Source organism: Erpetoichthys calabaricus, chromosome 4 (genome assembly GCF_900747795.2).
Source record: "Erpetoichthys calabaricus chromosome 4, fErpCal1.3, whole genome shotgun sequence".
Lineage (NCBI taxonomy): Eukaryota > Metazoa > Chordata > Cladistia > Polypteriformes > Polypteridae > Erpetoichthys > Erpetoichthys calabaricus.
This window is the reverse complement of record NC_041397.2, coordinates 283,128,321-283,147,722: the sequence shown is the minus strand read 5'-3', so window position 1 is coordinate 283,147,722 and position 19,402 is coordinate 283,128,321. Positions and strand designations below refer to the sequence as shown.

Sequence of the window (19,402 nt, the reverse complement as noted above, 5' to 3'; positions counted from 1 at the left end):
CAATACATCTGCATAATTCCCTGCTGGGACCAGGACTGATCTATCTATCTATCTATCTATCTATCTATCTATCTATCTATCTATCTATCTATCTATCTATCTATCTATCTATCTATCTATCTATCTATCTATCTATCTATCTATCTATCTATCTATCTATCTATCTATCTATCTATCTATCTATCTATCTATTGTAAGATGCTAGGGGTTGCTGTTGCCCCGTTAACCCCAACAGACATACACACTGGACACAGGGTAAAAGCACCAAGAAGTTATTTTCCTTTCTTCTTTGAGTAGTGCCCTTCAAGCACCGCAGCCACCAATAAACAAGCAAGAAAACACTAATAACAATAATAATTAACACAAATATCTCCTCCACACCTCCCAGCAAGCTCTGTCCCACACCTTCTGAACCCAGCTTGCTTGTTGGGTTCCCATCAGTCCTTTAAATAATCCTTGACCCTGAAGTGCTTCTGTCCTTCCGACCACTAGAACTGCCTTTTTTCTTTGGGGCTTCCGTCCTCATGACTACCTTGTACCTCCGGGCCATATGGAAAGGGTTATTCCCCAGGTCCTTCAACAGCTCCCCCTGGCAGCACACACGGCACCCAACAGGGCTGAAAAACCAAATTCCAGGTCCAGGGATGCCCGGGGAATCTGGGGCACCGCTACACTCCAGAGAGCTGCCATCCAGCATTTTGGGGGAGGCAGTGTCATCAAGTACCTGCCTTCCCTCATCCTTCCATTCCAGGGGCATTCCGGTCAGGTTGAGCTGTCGGGCCTTCATCACACTATCTATCTATCTATCTATCTATCTATCTATCTATCTATCTATCTATCTATCTATCTATCTATCTATCTATCTATCTATCTATCTATCTATCTATCTATCTATCTATCTATCTATCTATCTATCTATCTATCTATCTATCTATCTATCTATCTATGTGCCCCTCTAACCTATTGGTGATTGGAAGAACAGTGTAATTGTTACTTTTAACCTCTTATCTGGCCATATTCTATCCTGCATATTCAACCCAACCCAAATGACTTCTAATGGCAGGTTGCTCGCTGACTGGGACTGTGTTTTATTTTCTTTACTTTACTTCAACCAGGCTTACTGCCAGTTAAGAACTTTGATTCCTTAAGGGGCCACATCTAGACAAGAAATGATCAATGGTAGCTCAGTATTTGCCACCCAGACCTTAGAGAAGACACCAGACCAGTCTGTACAACCAAGAGAAAAGGAGGCAGCATGGTAGCTCATAGAGTAGCAGCATGAGAATTAGATTGTGACATAAAAAGAGAGTTAGAAACAGTGCAAGTTTTCCTGAGGTCTATTTGTGCTCATATTTTTGTTGCCTTTCTTGAAGCACCTTCCAAGGGCATAACAGCAGGAGTAGTACAAGTACTTAAATTAAGAAGATGCTTTCCCATAAACAGCCCAGTTCAGCCTACTAATTCACTGATTATGCCATCTCTTGTTCTTTATACTTTGTAACACTAAAATATTTTTTCATAAGTAAATGTAGAAACAAACAATGTGATAAGCATAAAGCGGAATTCATTGCAATGTCTGTCGATCATTTTTTGTTTTGAAAAAATGGTTCTTTGTCCAAAACACTTCGAGAACCACTGCTTTAGGCAAATGGAGAGTTAGATGGGGAAAACCAGAAAAACTGTTTAGCTCTAAGAAACAAAGACTATCAGCCAAGATTTGTGACTGACCCAGCCTTTCCCATCCATTTGGCACTTCCGTGGCTTTTGCTTCTACAATTCAAAATGATATATCAAGAGCTGTCTAGGTCTTTAGTTAATGCAATTGATCTTGGTAATGATGATCAATTAATGAATGGTGAAGTGAGTGCACAATGAGATTTGTATTAAACTTATGTTTTTGGCTGGTACTAACCCAACCTTTTTCAAAGAATTTCTATGTAGGACTTCAATTCCCATTTTTCTAGAAATGTATTTCCTAATTTTGAAGGTAGGAACTGATATCTTTGTTAGAACCAAATTGTCTCAGCTGATCTGACTAAATACTCTCTGATGCGATCATGAATTGGTCTCCGACTTATACATCCTTAATCAAATGAGCTAAAGGAATATTTTTTAGCTCATTCAGCATGAATGGAGTCTTTGTGCACTAGATTAATCAGTTGCTCCCAGTATCCCCTCATTAGTTGTTTTAGCTGGGCCGTTACCACATAAACTATTGTCAGACATGTAAGCATTGTGAGCATTTTAAAGGTTTGTGCTGGATGAATACAGGGAAGGAATTAACTGTGATGCCATTGTTAACTTTTGTTCTGCCTGTTTACTTACAGTGGAGGAATAAATTCGAACAGAGGACCACTGAGGTCATGTCCTTTTTGAATGAGATCTGCTCCTTTTGGTCTCACCAATACTTAAATCAACAGATTACCAGAAATCGACATTCATTCAGGGACCACCTTCTAAGGACAACTGAGCTCTGCACCTTACTAAAATGGCAGACGCCAGCTGAGCTTGATGAACTGAAAGGTCTCCTCTCGTCTGTCAAATTTCTTATCTTCTATATTCAATCATTTTCTTTTGGCACAATTGGGCTCAGTTTTTATCCTTCGGACATATTCATTAAATGGGTCTTACTCAGGGAGCCCAGTCTTAATTTCTGTTTTTTGTTTACTCCATTTATACTACCTTAAGCCATAGTATACGTTCATGTTGTCTTTTTCACATATCCATGTAACATGCTGATCCACGCATTAGTCACTTTTATCAATTCTACTCCCAAGAGCACAACAGAGCCATTGCGCTACCTTTGTTTGATTATCTCAACAATCCTACTGTACTACTTCTGCTAAACTAAGAAATTATTCCTCCTACCTGGGAGGCAATTAATTCCATCCTATACATGTCATGACCAATATTACAATTCAGTCACTCCATATTTCCTTTCTGATCATTTCCATTTTGTTCATATTCTGTATAAAACAGTACGTATAGTAGAATAAAAATACAATATACTGAATATAGTTTAGTGAAAAACAGCCCAGCTCAGAAAATAGGCCACTTCAAGAAACAAAAAATATGTATTCAGCAATCCTAGTTGGAAGGCCTCCCCAGTTTAAAAAATAACCAGATTTATTCATATAATGGTATAAATAACTAAACAGCTTATTTGGATTTTGCCTGATTTGTATGCAAGACATTTTCATTCAGATGTTTCCTTATTTCATCAGTAAAAATGGAAAGTTCTAAAAATTTATGATATACTTTAAAAAGCATTGAATATCTACATAAGGAACTTTGTTCTGTACAAGTATTGTGTATGTACCTACAAGTTATGTTACTTAAACAATAAACATTTTCATTACAAACCACCCTTATTTTCATACAGTTTTCATACTGATGCAGAATGCATATTTTTGCAGACTTTACTGGTTTGCCATACTCCCTGTCTAACGATAATTGTCATATCTTTCTGTCAAACTAGTGTTGAAAATTCCAGACCCCATCCATCACTTAATCCCTAGCTGAAATGAAGGAATACCTAAATCAGCCATATACTCAGTGTCAATAATCGAACCTATTTTTTAGAAGAATTAACTGCCAGCACTGAATGATTCTTATAACTTGCTGACCCCTACAGAAAGTATGGCTGAAAATATGGTAGACGTTTCCACAAAAAAGACTGTCCCCAAGCAACCAAAGAAGACATACAATCCACATTTTAGTTCTACAAAATTTTGGTCTTCAGTCTATGGTTAAAGCCCTATTCCAATATAAATGCACACACATTTATTTACATTGACACTTTCATCACAACTGGCAATCGGATCACAATACAGTCATCCCTCACCTATCGCGGGGGTTACGTTTCAGAGCCCCCCCCGCGATATGTGAAAATCTGCAAAGTAGCGACCTTAGATTTATTTTATTATTTATATATATTTTAAGGCTTTATAAACCCTTCCCACGCTCTTATATACTTTATCGCCTTATTAGGTCCACTTACAACTCGTTTTGTGCCTTGGTTAAAGGACACTGCGGCCGTAGAGCTTATATTCTTTTCCTTCTTTTTAAATAAAACATATCCAAGCCTTTTGCCTTTTTGGCAATCGTTAGCATCTTTCGTTGGCGCTTGTGCACGGCCCTTGAAGCAGTAGCAGGAGCAGATCATTTTGGAGCCATAACGAAGGGCTTGACTATGCACAAAGATAGACACAAAAGAGCACAAAAGTTAACTCTTTACACAGCGAAACACGTTGATGCTGAATGAGCGAGACGAGACTTCCTGGTTAACGCAGCGGAATCAAATTCGGCGCACCATCACTGAGCCAATCAGCACACAGGAACTTAACTGCATACTCTGATTGGGTAGCTTCTCAGCCATCCGCCAATAGCGTCCCTTGTATGAAATCAACTGGGCAAACCAACTGAGGAAGCATGTACCAGAAGTAAAAAGACCCATTGTCCGCAGAAACCCACGAAGCAGCGAAAAATCCATGTTATATATTTAGATATGCTTACATATAAAATCCACGATAGAGTGAAGCCACGAATGTCGAAGCACGATATAGCGAGGGATTACTGTAGTTTCATTGTTATACACAATCCTACACAAGAGGTGGAGATTACTGGCAACCTTGTGCTCTCCAGTCAAGTTCCATAGTTACTAGGTTTTATGGCCTAGAAATTACAAACACAGCTGTGGGGAGCTGTAATGCACGTGTGATGCGGAGAGGTCAAGCAATGTTAAGATAATGAGCAGTCAAAAGCAGTGAGATACCACGTGCCGTGCAAAACCCCATTAGAAGTCAGCCACACTTCAACAGGTGTGCAACAGAGAGTGAGGCGAGATTGTCACATATACATATGAAGTGGGGGAAATGAAAGGTGACTTGTGACTGACTCTGATGCCTAGGTGCTTATTTGTTGTTTTGGAGGTGCCCCCCATGGTCCCAAACAGTGAAGAGGCATGCTTAGATGTGATAGAGTTAAGCAATTGCCTGTACTGAGGAAAAATAATATGTCTGCTCTTGTAAAGGCTGAACTGCTTATTCTGCATGGTTTCTCTGTCTCTCTTGTCCTAGTCCTCATTATAGTGCCTGTGTGTTGTTAAGGAAAATATTCTGCAAGTAAAAAGTAGTTGTGAGTCACCTCTGACAATGAATTCTAGATGGATGTCCTTTGTTACATCAAGCCTGCCACGTGCACTGCACAGGGCACTGTGCCAAGACTGACTAATCTAGTAAAGCAACATCTTAGATAAGTTAGGTTCCTTTGCATAACACAGACAAGAAGCATTTTGGTTTAACCAACATACAGATAAATCGTACAAGCTTAACACACCTTTCTCTTACTATTATCTAAGGTGTAGATAATGAAACAGTTTGGCAAATATCTGGTCCATTGTAGGACTTCTTATAGTGATGTGCTGGTACAAGTGATACAGAATGTCTTAAGTTAAACACAAAGCCAAAGATAGAGGCACTTAACAAATTCATATAGTAAGTTTTATCTTTACAGTGTGTATATATTGTGAAGCACATGAACATAGGATGTGCCTCAACTTAACTGTGAATGGAAATCAAGGAGAGGTGCAAATAGTACTGAGGCCAGGAAGCACTTCTTTATACAAAGAGTTTTGGCAATCTGGAACTAACTTCTGAGACATGGAGCTGATGCAGAAACCTTGACATTCCTAAATAAGTCTCTGGATGAGATATTGGGACAGCTTAGCTCTTAATGGACTGAATGGTCTCCTCTTGTTTGTCAAATTTATTATGTCCTTATGTCTCAAGAGTGCTGGGTTAGCAACTATTATGGGGAAGAATTTGAATGTGACACTGCCACTAACCTGATTTGCTAAAGAATATAGGAGAACAATACAGAGGACCACTGATGTCACTTTCACCAGGAACAACCCATCACCTTGACCCTTCTGCATTCACTCCAGTATGTAAACCCACCTGCCCCAGGAAATCCTCGTCACTTTGGAATTTGCCTTCTTGCAGACTTGTTTTCAGAACAGCTTTAGATCCATCTAGTTTATTCTATCCTTTGTTTCTTTGCAATTTCAACCAACATTACCTCGGTCATTAAATGGGGATTCCTGCTGATGCACCAAATCTTTTTCCCCTTGTTATCTCATGTTATTTTACAATGCATATACAGTATACATGCTACTTATATACTGTATATGCTATATATTCTATATGATATATATGAATGTAGGTGGGTTTTCATTAGATATACGCATTTAAATTTTGAACACATTCTTTTTTGAATCCCTGGGACACATCATTATTCTTATATTAGATGGATGTATTGTATTTCCAAGGAATTCTTCAAACCAGTGTTGTTTATCAAGTAGTGGACTATGCATTAAGTTTTAAAGCAGTACAAATTCACACACCAAACCATCTACTAAGCCTGATTAAACCTGAGCAAGGCCGCAGTGGGCTGAAGCCTATCCCAGCAAGCACAGGGTGCAAGTCCAAAATGATCCCCTGTAAAGGACGCCAGTCCATTATAGGGTGAACACACAGCCTCGTCAGTCACCCTAAACTGCATGTCAGCGACTGAGGGAGGAAACTGGAGCGCCCAGAGGAAACCCATGCAGACATGGGGAGAACATTCAAACTACACACTGGGAGGACCAGGGATGTGAATTCTGATGTCCTGACTGGATGTTACTACTGTGCCACCTTATAAATGCATGTAGCCTTTAAATACAGAAAAAGTGTATTACTGTCCATGCTGAACATCCATTCACTTAACATGTAATGCCGTGAATAAAATCCATTTGTTTTTTACGTCGCTACCATACTTTTTTTTTTTTTTTTTTTTGCTTGCTATCTGCCAAGCAACAACTTAACCAGTTTACAAATCTTAGAAACCTTCGTATGTAAGGTGTTCATACTACCACCTTGTGGATTTACTCTGAATTTACCAGTCGCGAAAAGAGCGTACATCATTAGGTGATATGTTTTTTGATTAACAAAATCTCAGTCCAAGAGACCCTATATTGATTATCCATCAGCTTGAAACAGATTATTAAATAATTTTAAATTCATCTGGGATGTTGCGATGCCGTGTCCATCAAATAACATGTGCATAATAAAGCCTTCGGGATAATTTAAGATCTAAGGAGAAACACGATTCTATAAGAAAAACAGTAACAACATGAGAAGAAAACGTAATAAGCATGGCAAATCGATCCACTGTGCCCATACGACGACACCACATCGATCCTCCACCATTAAAGTAAACGCGCACACACGCGCCGAGTACCTGCTTGGCGATTAAATTGTAACACATGCAGGCAAGCAAGGTAAGATTGCTGTAAAATGATGCGCACATTATTAGTATGTGCAAAGGGAATCCTGGGCATCCTAAAATATAACGTTCGCAGCCGCAGCCCAAGAAGCAGGTCATTCTGACCTCAGCGCTACGGGAGCCGAATACTAATTACCCAAGAGCTTTAGCACTCCTTTTCAAGTTCAAACATCAACAAGGGTAGGATCTAAAGGCACACCGATTCCGTATGCGCAAATGGGATCCCGGTACGCGCGGTACATTGCAAGCCTTGAAAAAATAGACGTCACACTGAAGCCAGCCATTAAGACAAGTGAATGCATAAACGCTTTTTAAAATCTCTGCCTGTTGGGCAGCTTTTTTGGTTTGGTTTCATACATGGTGAATTCCAGAATAATGCGAAGAATTACCCATCCTGGTTTTGGTGAATGTTGCGTTCCTAATTACAGCCAGCGGTGTGGTGGTGAAATGTGTTTAAAACTGATTGCAGATTGCAAGGTGTAGACAGATTGGAAAAAATAAACTGACATTACCAGCCTTTAATCAAAAATAATTTCAGGTTTTTAGGCGCTCTGAATCAACGATGTGCTATAACATATGCATGCACTTCTCTGCCAAGGATCGCACAGCCTTTAAGGATTTTACGCACATACCCATTTTGCCAGTATAAGTGCAGCATAACTGTTCGCGTACAGAGGGATTGGCTAACTTTTTTTTCGCTTGAAACGTTATGTGTCATAGAAACTAATAAATAAAACATTACAATTATATGATTAAGAAGAACTGATGATCCTATTGCACAGACTTACATCCCCTAAAAAAATGTTCAAACAAATGATAAAACAGTATAGACTTAGTAATGAAACGGCTCAGAGAAAATAATAAAAACATAAAACCTGGGAGGCTGAGAAAACACCAAGCAATGCTCATATATTACAGCATTAATTGCATTGCTATTTTATGATTTACTTTGGCAAGTAAGCCCAATAAGCCACACGGGCACCCAGAAGTAGCTTTTTTTCCATACTACACGCTATGCATATACGTTTACACGCGCACATATATATAAATATGAATTTGAATGTATAACATATATTGTATATTTGCACCGACCTACACATACATATGTATACACCTATATATACATACACTTGAACACAGACACACACATTCTGTGTCTCCCTCTGAATAAAAGCCATTTCAGTGAATCCGATAATGTGTAGCTTTCATTGACACCGACTGAGGATTTTTGTGCACTTTGCCAAAAATTCTGGATGGGGAAAGGTGGTGCTGGTAGTGAAGGTTGTAGTGATGATGATGGGGGGGGGGGGGGGGGGGGTACAGGGGGCATATTGGGCTGAAAATGTTAAGCTGATCAAATCGAAAATGAAAGAAGCAAAAAAAAAAAAAAAAAAAGCGACTGTGTTAACATTGAGCAAAGATAAAGATACGGCTAGCATTTGAAGCACCGGAGCTCTCAGCCAAAGCATTGAAAGCGAGCCAAAATCAGATTTCGGTACTTACCTCCTCGGTATATCTGCAACATCTAACTCCTCTACTTGAAGCCAGGGACTTCGAGAGATACAAAAAAAAGGGGGCGAATATCACACCAAATATCTAAAACTCCATCTCCCCTGAAAAGGAGGAAAGGGGAAAAAAAAGAAGAAGGAAGAAGATCCAATGCAATATCCCGGTCCAAGTGAAATGCAATTACACCCCAGACTTAGCTCCTGAGAAGAATAGCTGCTTTTCGCTTGTAAATGACCTACATTCATGAACGAAATTCATTAGATTCACTGCAGAGGAATTGCAAGTTGTTGGGGCTCTGATTGCTTTCATAGAGAGACACACAGAGAGGGAGAAAGGGAGAGAGAGAGAGAGAGAGAAAGAGAGAGAGAGAGACTGGTCTGCAACGGGAGATTAGAGGGGGGGGGGGGGGGGGGGGGGGGGTGAGAGAGAGCGGTGAGCGGAGAGAGAGAGAGAGAGAGAGAGAGAGAAACCCAGGCTGTACCAGTCGCTTTCTGTGCCTTTGCTATTGGACTAAACTGAATGAATTTTACAAAGCCGGCAACCAATTGCCGCATCCCGCTCCATCACTATTAACCGAGAGCGGATCCGCTGCTTGAAATGTAAAGGTCTTTCTCGCACATCTACGTGGACCTCACATATATTGGTATAGTTATTATTATTACTATTACTATTATTAATTTAGGTGTATGGCTTCACAATTCGCGTTTTTTTTTTGTACATTTACTCCCGTTTAATCACCCAAGCTAGCTTCTTTATTTATCTGATATTGACATTAAGTAAATGGCAGCTGCATCGTTAGCAACCAGATTACTCCCATTTTCCACGACTAAGGAGCTTTTCTGCTGCAGCAAGCACACACATCTCCAAACCAACCCCCCCACCAACAGCACCCTCCACCAACCGCATGTTAATCTCCAATTTTATCAGCATTTTAGATTAATTTGTGGGTTTCTGTCGAGTTCTCTCCGCCCACCCCTCCAAAGCAGAAGTGCGTATTAAAACCACACACCCAGCCAGCCAGCCACCTACCCACGCACGAACGAGCATGTCGCCCTGAAGACCTCGGCACAATATAAAGAAACTAGCAGATTACTTAACTCAGATAATGCTGTCAAATCTTTCTGATGATGAAGACATTTTTTTTTAAAAAGGGCCACTACATTTTTCCAGTTTTGCAGGCAGAAGCGGAGCGCGCAGGGAAACAAAAAGGTCCCGGGTTCAAATCTCTCGTGAGCCCGTCGACTGTGATTCTACTGCTACTTATTGGTTTACACATCCATCTTGTAAACTGATTGTTATTACATGCGGTAAGCAATATTTTTAATCATAAAATACATGGCGTCCCGTCCAGGGATGAGGCTATATCAAAGACAGACTGGCTGAAATCTTTAACAATCATAAAATATAAAAATCTTCAATGGACTGGCATCCCATCCAGGGCTGAGGCTATATCAAATAGAGACTGGCTGAAATCTTGAACATAAGCCACTCTTAAAAGCAATGGTTCCAAAATGGCACTCTACTGTGCCTTCTTGCAAAACCATTATTTGATAAAGAACCATTTCATTCTGTGTTATTGTATGCAGCTCGAGTCCTTTGAAAATCAATGCTCGGATATCAGTTAGATAGACAGAACTTTATTTGTGCCTAGGGGGAGATTTGGCTTTTTACAGAAGCTCTTTAAATAAATAAACACATAAATTGATAGACAGATAACACACTATGGTCTGAACACACACGAGAATGACAAAAAAAAAATTAAAAAGAAAGAAAAGAAAACTTCTGAGTTAGTACTTACAGTCACAGTGGTACATTATGCAAGCATGCTGCTGTTGATATTAAGAAGCCCCCCCCCCCCCCCCCCATTGGGGTTCCTGACACATTTTTGCTAAATAATTTGCTGGCTAAAAGCCCTCATTGTTAGTGTGTTAGAGAGAAGATGTGCAGCATTGTTCATAATGGCACAGTTTTATTTTAATTCTCTCCTTTGCTATGAACTCCTGGAGGTCCAGTGTGCATCCTATAACTGAGCCTGCCCTTTTAATGAGCTTATTGATTGGGTGGGCATCTCTTGAAGTGATGTTACCAGCCCAGCACACCACACTGTAGAAAATCACATTGGCCATCACAGAGCTGTAGACGATGTGAAGGATGTCACACCCCACATTAAAGGAACACAGTCTCCAAAGGAAGAAAAGCCTGCTCTGCCTTTTCTTGTATAGTTTCTTTGTGTTCTAAGACCAGTCCAAACTGGCATTAACGTGGATCCCCACATTATCATCATTGGTTTATAGCTAATTTACGGAGCTTGTCATGGATTTTGTCTGGAACCTTCAAGTGGATCGTTCTTTTGGGAACCAAAAATGGCATCACTCTGAAAGAACTTCTTCGGCCCTTTTAAGAGTGTACAGAACTATTAGACATCAGTAATGTACCCTTCTAATTATTCCTTTTGCACTGTAAGTCTGTTCTAAAATGTATTTTAAAAATGTAAAGAACACTAAACACTAATAGAAGTAACTGGACTCACTTGTTTAAAAGGAATTCAAAACGGAGGACCTCATGACTTGACTGCACTGCACTGATAAAGGAGGGTAAGGAAAATCCACTCCACGCCTTTGACCTTAAATTTTATTAAGAGATCAGTTAAATGAAAAAAAAAAAGAGTCAAAGTAACCTCAGTGGTTGCAATTGCCAGGCTTAATTTTAGCTATCCCTAAAAATTAGGAAATAGATGCAATTATATTTATGTAAAGGAAAAAGTAATGTAAAACAGAAAAGCCTCCTGGGGCATTTTTCTTTTTTCACTTTCAATTTTCATGCATTTTTAATACTGTGTATTATCAGAGGGGTATGTAAGTTGTACTCTGCAATTTTTTATTCTAAGTTTTGTTTTGTTTTGGCTTTTTTTTTTCATATTATTTTTTTCAGTCATAGCTTTACTTGTGATTGAACCTTGCAAAGATGCTTGCACTCTGGGCTTGCCCCAAGATATTAAAAGTGATCTTTACCCTTTGAGAGGTATGAAAAATGAACTTGGTCTGGTGTCAGCAGTTAAAACAGAATTATTGCTTTTATCAGTTTTGGAAATTTTGTAGAACTTTGCACTCAGTGGCGAGTACTACAGTGGCTTTAGAAACTATTCAGACCTCTTCTATTTCTGCACACGTTAGTGTGTTGTAGATTTCATTTTAAAAGGATACATTTCCCATTTTTGCTGATCAATCTACACTCAATAACCTATAATGACAAAGGCGAAACATGCTTTCAGAATTTTTTTATTAAAAGCCAGAAAGTGAAATCTCTCATTCATATAAGTATTTGCGACCCTTTGCTGTGGGAGTCTAAATTCTGGTCAGGTGCTTCATGTTTGCTTTAATTCTCCTTGAGACGTGTCGAGAACTTGAATGGAGTCCACCTGTGGCAAACTGAATTGAATGGACATTGCTTAGAAAGCCACATAAAGGGTCCAATAATTCACACTACATGTCAGGACCAAAACCAAGCCACAGAGTCCAAGGAAGGCATGGATGAGGTCAAGGGTATAAAACTATTGCTAAAGCGTTGAGTCCTTTGAGGCTTTTGTGAAATGGAAGAAGATAGGAACCACCCTGAAGGGCCTTGGTCAGGAAGGTGACCAAGAACACATTGGTCACTCTAACAGAGCTTCAGAGATCCTCTGCTGTGATGGGAGAACCTGTTGGTAAGATGACCCTTTTAGCAGCACTCCATCGATCAGGTATTTATGGTAGAGTGGCTAGACAAAAGCCACTCTTGAGTAAAAGGCACATGACAGTTTAAAGAGCTCTAACAGCATGAGGAAAAAGATTCTTTGGTCTGATGAGGGGAAAATGTATCTCTTTGGGCAGAACTCCAAACACTACATCTGACAAAGTCCAGTTACTGCTCATTACCTGCCTAATAACATCTCCGTGGCGAAGCATGGTGGTGGTAGCATCATGCTATGGGTTGCTTCTCCACTGTTTTGCATCATGCCATGGGTGTGCTTCTCAGCTTCAGAAACATAGTGAGACTGGTCAGAATTGAGGAAAAGGTAAATGCATCTGAATGCCTTGAAGAAAACCTGCTCCAGAGTGAATGTAACCTCACACCGGAGCAATGGTTCACCCTTCAACAAGAACATGATCCAAAACATTCAAACAGTATATACTGGAGTGGCTTCAGGACAGGTCTCTGATTGTCCTTGAGTGGCCCAGCCAAAGTTGAGGCTTAAACTGTGTAGAACATCTGCTCTCCATCCACTGTAATGGAGCCTGAGAGGATCTGCCAGGACAAATACACTCTTAAAAATAAGCATGCCATACAGGAACCATTTTTGGTTCCCAAAAGACCTATACACATGAAGGTTACAGAGAGAAGCTTTATTTATTTAGATTCGTGATAGGGTCCACACAGTAAATAACCATGAATAGATGGTAACAAATTTGTGAAATACAAATATTTCATGATTTTAAAAGGACTCTTGCTGCATAAAATAACACTATCCTTAATCTGTTAGTGTCCTGCTAGGTAGCTTACCATACATTAAAGATTTCAGTTTTTTATTTTTATTTTTTTCTACACATTAGTAAGTTTATTAAATCACAAAGAACTAACTTCATTTTCAAGGAACCCTTTCCAGAATGAAACAGTGCTTTGTAAATCAATAGTTCTATGAGGAACCACACAACACAGTGAAGAATCATAAAATGCCATTACAGGAACTATTATTTTTGAGAGTGTAGGATAAACTGCCCAAATCCATGTGTGCAAAGCTTGTAGAGATTTACCCAAGATGATTTGAAGCTGCAATTGGTGCCAAAGGAGCTTCTAGAAACTGCTCAGTTAAGGGATTGGAATACTTATGTGAGTGAGGCATCTTGGTAAGTATAAGTGGTAAGTATACAAGCCTCTCTGAAAACATGTTTTTACTTTGTCATTATGGGTTATTGAGTTTATAGTGAGGCACAAAAAATGCAAATTTATCCATTAAATCTACAACACAATAAAGCTTGCAAAAAATCAAGGGATCTGATACTTTCTGAATCTACTGTATGTAAAAATAAAGTGAACGGAATATTTTAAATTTTACTGTACAGTTATTCAATTAAAATAAACATCTGAAAAAGTATGTATATCATCTTCCAGTTTTATAGTTTTACATATCAGGATATAACTAATAATCACCTAGCCTAAGTCTCTGGTGTGCACAGCATGGGGGCAGGAGGTGCAACTGACTTTTTGCTGAATGTAAACATATGCCCTTATGAGAAAAAAAATATACATTTACATTTTACTGCTGAACTGTGCTGCTTTTATTTTTTAATTTTGCATCATTGCAACTTTGCTACTTCTATCATATTTCTTATCATATTTCTTAAAAAAAAGTTGGGCTTGAGCAGTGCACACACACCTTAACCAATGATATGAGGGTGTTGCTAGGTTGGGACAGTTTTCGCCCAATCAGAGTGAATTTGATTGGATTGTGCAGGTAATGTGCACTGAACACTGACTTGAGCCAACTAGATAAATGGTACTCACTGAGTCTGATTTTGAAGAAGAACAAGTGAGTTACATCATTTATGTGAATTATCAGGTGTTTATAGTGCAAAAGTTCATATTTTACATCAAATAAAAATATTTTCAGCAAATACTCTCCATACTATTATCCCCTCTTTTATGACAGAAATACAATAAGTTAAATAACCCAAAAATGATTTCTTAATGAAAGTCTTGTACTCCTCGTAAATCTTGAAAGTAGTGATAAACACTAAATGCAGAACAAGCTACCGAAAGAACAACAGTTTGTATAGTAAAATTCTGAAAGTCTATGAACCTGCAGTTCCTGTTTTCTAGGTTGATAACATGAATAAATGTCATTAATTGTGGCTAATTAAACAGTACGCTGCTATGCTAACAACAAGCCATGGATTACGAGTGACATCAAGGGCTTTTTGAACCAGAAGAAAAGGGCTTTTAAAGGCGGTGATCAGCATGAGCTCAAGCGCGTGCCAAAGACTCTCCGAGTCCAGCTCAGGGCGGCGAAGGAGCAGTACAGGAGAAGGATGGAGCAGAATTTTCAGAATAACAGCATGAAGGAAGTGTGGGATGGGATGAAGATCATCACTGGCTGCAGTTCGAAGTGGGGTGCCACCATCGAGGGAGATGTGGAGAGAGCAAACCAAATGAACAACTTCTTTAACAGGTTTGACCACCCTAACCCACTCTCACCTTGAAGTACTGCACCCTCCACCCATCCTTCTGCTGATACCAGCATAGGAGTGACATCCCCACCCAGAATTACAACAGCTCAGGTGAGCAGAGAGCTGAGGAGACTTTGTGCCAGCAAAGCAGTGGGTCCAGATGGAGTATCGCCACGACTGCTGAGGGTCTGTGCGCTGGAGCTGGGGAGTCCTCTACAGCGCATCTTCAATCTGAGCCTGGAACAAGGGAGAGTCCCGAGGCTTTGGAAAACATCTTGTATCACCCCAGTCCCAAAGGTATCATGTCCTGGTGAGCTGAATGACTTCAGGCCTGTCGCTCTGACGTCACATGTGATGATGGAGTGGCTGCTGCTTCACCACCTGAGGCCATGGGTCCACCATGCCCTCGACCCTCTGCAGTTCGCATACCAGGAGAAGGTGGGAGCGGAGGATGCCATCATCTACATGCTACACCGATCCCTCTCCCACTTGGACAGAGGCAGTGGTGCTGTAAGAATTATGTTTCTGCACTTCTCTAGCACCTTCAGCACCATCCAACCTCTGCTACTTAGGGACAAGCTGACAGAGATGGGAGTAGATTCATACCTGGTGGCATGGATCGTGGACTATTTTACACACAGACCTCAGGAACTGCAGGTCTGACATTGTGGTCAGCAACACAGGAGGCCGCAGGGGACTGTACTTTCTCCGGTCCTGTTCAGCCTATATACATAGGACTTCCAATAGAACTCGGAGTCCTGGCACGTGCAAAAGTTCACTGATGACACTGCTATCGTGTGGTGCATCAGGAGTGGGCAGGAGGAGGAGTATAGGAACCTAATCAAGGACTTTGTTAAATGGTGCGACTCAAACCACCTACACCTGAACACCAGCAAAACCAAGGAGCTGGTGGTGGATTTTAGGAGGCCCAGGCCCCTCATGAACCCCGTGATCATCAGAGGTGACTGTGTGCAGAGGGTGTAGACCTATACATACCTGGGAGTGCAGCTGGATGATACATTGGACTGGACTGACAATACTGATTCTCTGTGCAAGAGAGGACAGAGCCGAATATACTTCCTTAGAAGGCTGGCGTCCTTCAACATCTGCAATAAGATGCTGCAGATGTTATATCAGACGGTTGTGGCGAGCGCCCTCTTCTACGTAGTGGTGCGCAGGGGAGGCAGCATAAAGAAGAAGGACACCTCACGCCTGGACAAACTGGTGAGGAAGGCAGGCTCTATTGTAGGCATGGAGCTGGACAGTTTGACATCCGTGGCAGAGCGATGGGCGCTGAGCAGGCTCCTGTCAATTATGGAGAATCCACTGCATCCACTGAAGAGTGTCATCTCCAGACAGAGGAGCAGCTTCAGCGACAGACTGCTGTCACTGTCCTGCTCCACTGACAGACTGAGGAGGATCGTTCCTCCCTCACACTATGCGACTCTTTAATTCTACTCGGGGAGGGGGGTGGGGGTAAACGTTAACATTATACAAAGTTATTGTCTGTTTTACCTGCACCTTTTATCACTCTTTAATTTAATATTGTTTCTTTATCAGTATGCTGCTGGAGTATGTGAATTTATAAAGTATTAATAAAGAATTTATTAATTTATAAAGAATTAATAAAGCTATCTATCTATCTATCTATCTATCTATCTATCTATCTATCTATCTATCTATCTATCTATCTATCTATCTATCTATCTATCTATCTATCTATCTATCTATCTATCTATCTATCTATCTATCTATCTATCTAATAACCAGTGGTGTGCAGAGGCTTGTAGACAGGTAAGGGCAAAACTCTCTGGCACATTCTGTAAATTTAACTAAAGTCTGTACTAAAACAATTTCTTAGAAAATAATGTAATTAGACTCATATCCAGTCATTCTAGTCATTGCAGTAACCAGTCTTTGGAATGAATATGAATGAACTAATGCAAAAATATTCTTATTTTTCAAGGCATCAAAACATAACTTTTTTTTTCAAAACTTAAGATAGATAGATAGATAGATAGATAGATAGATAGATAGATAGATAGATAGATAGATAGATAGATAGATAGATAGATAGATAGATAGATAGATACTTTATTAATCCCAGGGGGAAATTTCTAACTAAAAAGATAAAAATGCATACGTTTACAAAATGTTAAGCAAATTGTTGCGTACCCTGTGTAATATTATGCAAAGGAAAATATGTTTCTTTTACTTTTCTGTTCATTTTTAAGCTATTTCTGGATTTATAATAAAACTAGCTGTGCTACCCTTTGAAGGCCAGTTGAAATCTAAGTAATCAACAGAATATTTGCTAAAGATATAAATTCAATCTTCTACACATTTTCAAGAACAGTTACCATAAATGTAACCATACCTTAGGTCTGACTAAAATGTAAAGGAAAATCTTGTATATATTTAAAATATCGTTGTGTTCTTTCATTTTAGATTTTAATATTACAATACATGCTGAATCTCATCATACTGTGCTGCTGCTAATCCCCAACTTCATCATGTAACTATTATGTAAAATATATTCTTTAACTTTTGTATTGTTAAAGCCATGTGTCACACACATGAGGAAGATTAAAAGCTTACCAATGGTTTTTGCAAGGAGAAGGTAAATGTGACACAGATGAAACATACAGAAAAAGAGAGAAAGGATAGAAGGTACCTTTGGAAAAATACACTAATACAAATGTTATACTTTAATTATTTTGTAAAATGTCCAAACTAAAGTCTAAGACTTACTTTTAGTAAACTGACTAAAACTGACTGAAAGTCCATTGTCAGATTTCAAATGAAAAAAAAAAACACTCTGACAGGAAAGTTAGTTCGTAGTGGTGGCTGAAAATTTTTTTAATATCTTGGTTTTGTGGACATAAACTTTCTGATCAAAAGGGAAACAATGATGACTGGACAACTGCAAACAAAATCAAAAACATCTTTGGAAATTCACACACTACTTGCATCACATACTCCACAAGTCACCTAGTTGTATGCTCACAACATGCTAAATGCATGTATTTTTGCCAAAAGATATTTTTAAATACATTTAAGTAGTCCATAAACAAGAAGCCCCTTCACACAGGTATCAAGCATTTGAATTGAAGACAGGACTCTTTACCAATAGAATAAAGGGGAGAGGCGGGTCTTCAAGCCAAAAGTACTACAATGTTTGAAGGAACCTCCTGATTAGTGACCATTTTCATTTTCGTTATTTATTCATTTAACATTACTTCAGCAAAACATACATGTATTTTGCACATTGTAACCATAAAACTGAATGACTTAATATGTGGATTATGCTACATGTTTAACCTGAGATTTTTATTTAAACAATTTTTGGTTACCATTTGGTCCCGTTCTATCAGAAAATTTGCAATGTTTACTCAAGGAAAACATCAGATCAAATGTTTTTCTCCCTCACCACTATAAACTACTTGGTGTAAATACCGTATACATTATACTCGCGTATAAGTCGGATCTTGAAAACCGAAAAATCGATCATAAAATCAAATCCTGACTTATACGCCTGTTCAAAAATGTGACACTTAATTTTTTTTTTTACATATTCTTGCTTCCTCCAATCTCACACCAGTTTCTCAGACACATCGAATTTTACTGCAGCAGTTCAGTTACCAATTTCTTTTGACACTTCAACAACTTTTAATATAAAACCAGCTTCATATTTTCTTGTGATCGAACGATCCATAGTAGATAAAGAATGCTCTTACGATAAAGGTGTATGAGGGTATGAGATACAAAAAAACACAAAACAGTGTAAACGTCGCTTTGGAATAGTTTGGGTATTACCGTGTGGTCACATAGGCACAATACATAGAAAAAAAGGCAGCGTGCTCCATGGTTACTCTCTCAGGTGGGCATTAGAATATCATAATCCCTTGTACCAACAATGTGAGTTTTCCACATTCAACTTACACAACCAACATTATAAAATACCAGAAATTATACAGTAAAATCAAGCTCCGACTTATCCGCGGAAGAACTTAAACATGAGTATATACAGTAAAATATACAAAAAATATTTTCGGGTGAAGCATTTCTTTAAGACACTGGCAAATTTCTTTTGATGTCTCCAGGTAGTTTAAAGCATAATGCTACTGCATTTAAAAGTGGCAAATGTCCCAGTATGTAAAATAAGGAGGAAAAAAGTAAATAAAGCCCGTGATTCATTTAGTCATACAAACCAAACAGTAAAATGTGTTCTGATATTGCATTGTATAGAGCTTTCAAAGAGATAATTTATCAAACAATAGTTTAAAAACACTTTCTGTGCAACAGCATTTATTATAGTGAATAAGAAGAGTTTATTGTTTAAACAGCTGTTTCAGTTTTATTGG

The 19,402-nt window shown here is 39.1% G+C and overlaps 1 protein-coding gene across 2 annotated transcripts in view; it reads right to left on the bottom strand.

The window, feature by feature from the left end:
- The window catches only part of nlgn4xa (neuroligin 4 X-linked a), a 553,330-nt gene extending 544,161 nt beyond the window's left edge, over positions 1-9,169 (bottom strand). For both annotated transcript variants that reach the window (XM_051927218.1, XM_028800872.2), the window contains exon 1: positions 8,830-9,169. The gene's annotated coding sequence lies outside the window, so the exon portion shown is untranslated. The remainder of the gene's footprint in view (positions 1-8,829) is intronic.
- Between the last annotated feature and the right edge of the window lie 10,233 nt (positions 9,170-19,402).